The following is a 4,923-nucleotide window of genomic DNA, read 5'->3' on the forward strand; positions in this document are numbered from 1 at the left end:
AAGTGGACTTGAATTCATTGTAAATGCGTTTTGTAAACTAGGGGTCCCTACCAAAAAATCCAGTGTTTTTAAAAATCTAATTAAGATGCTAAGAGAGGATGTGAGATGGAATCAAATAAAATGCTCAATTAAAACCAAAGAAGGCAGCCCCAGAGCCCCAGAGTCTGGGTTGGTTCCTTGCCCTGCCCCGAAGCTGACCACTTTCTTTTTCTTTTCAACATGACAGATGCCGCTGTGTCCTTCGCCAAGGACTTCCTGGCAGGTGGAGTGGCCACAGCCATCTCCAAGACCGAGGTAGGGCCCATCGAGCCCATCAAGCTGCTGCTGCAGATGCCACATGCCAGCAAGCAAATCATGCAGACCAGCAATGCAAGGGCATGACAGACTGTGTGCTCTGTCCCCAAGGAGCAGGGAGACCTGTTCTTCTGGCGTGGTTGCCTGGCCAGTGTCATTAGACACTTCCTCACCCAGGCGCTCACCTTTACCTTCCGAGATAAATGCAAGCTGCCCTTCCTGGGAGGTATGGACAAGGGGACTCAATTCTTGGTGCTATTTTGCAAGAACTCTGGCATCTGGCGGTGCCACGAGGGCCACATCCTTGTGTTTTGTGTAACCTCTCAATTTTGTCTATACCCGTCTAGCTGCTGATGTGGGTAAAGGTGGAGCTGAAAGGGAATTCAAAGGCCTCCATGACTGCCTGGTGGTGAGCTCCGAATCTGATAGGATCGGACTGATACCAAGGTTTTCATGCGTCGGTGCAGGGTATTATTATCTGCTGCGCTGCCTACTTTGGCATCTGTGACACCACGCAGGGAGAGTCCCCGGATCCCAGAACACTACAGCCTCATCACCTTGGTGAGTCACAGCGGGTCAGGGCCATGGCTTGGCTGCCTTGCTGCCTGACACTGCGTCACTGCCTGCTGATGCAGTCAGGGTGCAAAGGGACAGATATGTACGAGGACATGATTCATTGCTGGAGGGAGATCACTCATGATGAAGGGGCCAAAGCTTTTTTCCAGGGCGCACCTTCCAGTGTTCTCAGAGGCACTGATGCTGCTTTTGTGCTTATTATGTACAATGAAATCAAGAAGTTCACATAAGTGATTTCCTAGTTCCCTATCCTTACCCCCCAACCCTGGGAACCAAACATGCTATAATTTGAAATATATCTTGAGCATTCTTGACAGACCATCGGCCGATTATTCATCAGCAGCAACTATTTACTGGTTAAAAATTGAAGTCATAATAGTCATCTGACCAGTTTTCTCATAAAGCCATTTCCACGGTGATGATGATGATGCTGGGACTCAACTGTATTTTTTATTTGTCATCCTGATACATAACAAATTTGAAGAAATAAAAAATACTGAACTATTAAAAAAAAAAACAGAAAAGGCAGAAATAGGGGAAATTTTTTTAAAAACACTAAAGATCAAGAATGAAAAGAAAGAAGTTACCAGTATGGAAATTTTTAATCCAGTTCTGTCAACAATTACTTTAAATGTGAATTGTCCAAATATACCAAGTAAAAGACAGAGACTACCAAAGTGGGCTTAAGAATCTATCTATCTGTCTCTCCTATATCTCTCTATTCTCTACAAGAAACACACTTTAAATGTTTCCAAAGATGTCTCTCTAGACGTCACTCTCATGCACGGCCAAGTGGTGGCTGTGGCAACCTCATCGGACCAGGACCAAGCTCCCTCGAATGTCACTAGTGGGCCTCACACACAGGCCCCACCTGCCTTCTCAGCTCCACTTACCCTGCACTCCCAGGAACCTGACTGATTGCTCCACGTGTCTGTGCTCCCATACTTTTCCTCTTCTCCCTCCATCTGGAAATCCTGGCCCTTTCCTCATTAATTTGCAAAATATCAGTGGACTCATAAAAATGTAATTGACAAAGATTGTCTGGCTGAGAGAACACTGTAGACATTGTCAGGGACGCTGAGAGGGATTCTAGTATCAAAAGTGTCCTTTCTACTGTATGTCCATGTCTTCCTTTATTGCCAACTCTGGAACCGCCCTCCTCTACTCCAAAGGCACAGGTGCCATTCCTCCTGCAGGACCGACAGACATATCGGCTCGCCCCATCACCCCACCCTGCATGCCCCAGGCTGAGCTGTTTCTCTTCTCTTCGTTCTTTCAGTAATTTGTGACTCTACCTATAGAATTGTCTGTTCCACGTAGACTGAGAGACCCCTAGCAGGAGGAAGACGATCTCATTCAACTTTGGACTTTTCCTGACTCCGCCTCCCCTACCCCTACCCAAATCCAGCACATTGGCTGGAACCTAGGAGGTGATCATAGTAGGGTGAGTGTCTGGGTGTGAGGATGAATAGATATTTTATTTGAATTCCCCAAAATCAAACCCAATGTGAGGACTCGAGTGCAGTAGTTTTTTCAGGGGTGATCTCAGGAGGCAGAAGCAAGTGGGGAAATAAGGAGGGAGGAAGGTCCACAGAGGACCAAGAGAGTGAGCATCCCTGGGGAGGTGGTGTGGACTGCAGACTTGCCACCCCATCCCTGGGGAGTTCCCTGAGAAGGAACCCACAGAATATGGCTCAGAGGGGTCACCCAGCTGAATGGGGAGCCAGACATTTGTGTCATTGGTAACTTTCCATTTGTTGGTAACTCCAGGCAGTTTCTCCTGCTCACAGACAGCAGCTCTGTGGTGACAGGATTTGTCTTTCCCAATGTCCTGATGGCTTTGGTCTGGAGTGGGGGTGGAGTCCACAAAGCTTGTATGGGATTAGCTCAGAACATCCTTTCCCCCTAACAAGGGGCGAGCCCTCAGGTAGGGCAGCAGCAGCAGCAACAAATGTAACCAGCCCCAAAGGTGGAGGAGGCATCATGAACACTGGGCTTTTGAGTGAAAAGATTTTCCCAGTCCCTCTGCAGCCTGGATCACGGTTTTCATTGCAGATGGTCATCCAGTGTTTTCTTATTTGCTCTCAGAAGTATGCCCTCTGCCCACGGATGGTTAGAGTGGGAGGCATCAAATCATGGCCACCCTCTCTCCGAGGGAGCAGTGCGTGTCTCACTGTGACCCAGATGGTTCTGTAACAGGGTGGTCCCCAGGAAAGGGGGAAGTTCCAGGTTCCCTGCCCCACCCAAGGGAGGGTGGAGCTGAGCAGGAAGAGAAGAAGCTGCAGGAAGAGACGGAGAAAGGAAGCAGGATGGAGCAAGGAGACCTGGAGGAGTCGCATGGAGCCTAGAGACACGTGAAGAAACTGCGCTTGTCTTTTGGTCGTGGACTGGGTGACACAGATGTGGGTGAGACCCGTGGGGAGGTGACCATGGCAGCTTTTATCTTGATGTTGATTTTGCTCTTTTCCTTCCGGGCTTGTCCAGTTGTTTGTGACCCTTTTCTGTGGGTCCCCACTGGAAGATGCTTTAGACTTGTAGCAGGCTTTGGGGCCTTGTTCTGGGCCAATCCCATTTGGATGGACTTTTACCCACGAGGGGACGGGTAACTCTGGATGCTTCATTTAGAAACTAGACTCTTTGCCTTACCTGTATTGTTTCCTAGTTTTATTAAAGTTCCTTCCCATTAAAGTCTCCTATGTTTTGTGTTGATGCGGCGGATGGCAGAACCCATGTAGAATAGGCAGGTTTGCGGGGTTTGGGCTGCCCCTCTCCCTGTCCTATAACAGTTCAAGTCACTGACATTTTCCTAGTGTAGCTCCACAGGCCTGTGTTATTACAGGACTCTGTTCTGCTAAGCAATATGAAAGTATGGTCACTATGGTCTCAAGGTCCTTCCCACCCACGAAATGTGCCAAGAACAGGATGGGGTGTCCATCAGGGAAGCACACACCCCAAGGACCATCACACGAATGGCAGAAGAGCTTAAACCTAGCTGTTCTGAAAGGATGTGCCATCTTGTTACAACAAAACCACTTGGTTTTGCTGATTTTCCTCCTAGATGCAATGGTCTTTCCAGCTGTGTGGAAGATATATTAGGGGGAGCTGACAAGCCAATTGGGGTGGGGGAGAGGAAGAAAGAGCAGTCTTAGAGCTGATAATAGAATTGCTGGGTTGAGGCATTTTCTATTGTTTTGTTGCTCATTTGCATTTTAAGTTACTTGAGAGGGGGGTTGAGAGTGTTCCTTGATAAGGATTTCTTTCTAATGCAGGGAGAAATCCAATGTTGCTTTGACTTTGTATTGTTCTTGTTAGTAACCACAAGCATCCACTCACCTGGAGGCCCCCACACAGGTGAGAACCTCTCAAGGTTTCACAGGTACCAAGCAGAGAGAAGGGTCAATTTGCTAAACTGAAAATACAACCACTTCTCAGGCCCCTGGAATGTTAAGACATTGGACAGGAATTCAGCAGAACAGGACTGAACAGGACTTCCTGCATCCTGAGCTCAAAAGCGCTTGGAAGAAAGCAGCACCAGGGATGGCGCTTCCTGACTGGGGACTTGCTCCGGGAAGCAGGAGGGAGTGGGGTGAGGAGCTAAGCCTGGGTGTGGGTTAGCTGGAGACTGCCTCAGCCTGTCCCCAAGGGGAAGGGGAGCTGCAGAGCGTGACTTGTACCTGAGTTGGCCCACATTCAGGTGAAGAGACTGACCACTGTCATTCCAGGTCAGTCAGTCATTGGGCCGGTTTGTGTGATCAAGGTGGCTTATTAACCTCAGGGAGGGCGGTGTTGGGGGAGGGGTAGTTCCTGTTCCCTGGGCTGGAGCCAGTGTGGGGTGAGGCAGCTGTGTGCTGTTACCAGCCAACACTCACGCTCCATGGAAGACAGGGCCCTGTGTGCAGTGGGCTGAGCCTGAGCGGGGCACCTACAGTCTCCATGAAGGAAACGCCAAACTTCAAACCATCTTCCTCCACAGGAATGGCCGGCACCAGTGAACACAGCCCACATCACTGCCAAGTAAGATTTACTGTGTGGTCGTTGGTATTGACACTACTG

The 4,923-nt window shown here is 49.1% G+C and overlaps 1 pseudogene; it reads left to right on the plus strand.

Moving 5' to 3' along the window:
• Positions 1 to 213: 213 nt before the first annotated feature.
• LOC119252725 (ADP/ATP translocase 2-like) lies at positions 214 to 1,100 on the plus strand (annotated as a pseudogene).
• The last annotated feature ends 3,823 nt before the right edge of the window (positions 1,101 to 4,923 follow it).

Source organism: Talpa occidentalis, unplaced genomic scaffold (assembly GCF_014898055.3).
Source record: "Talpa occidentalis isolate TD23 unplaced genomic scaffold, MPIMG_talOcc4v2.1 talOcc4.10, whole genome shotgun sequence".
Lineage (NCBI taxonomy): Eukaryota > Metazoa > Chordata > Mammalia > Eulipotyphla > Talpidae > Talpa > Talpa occidentalis.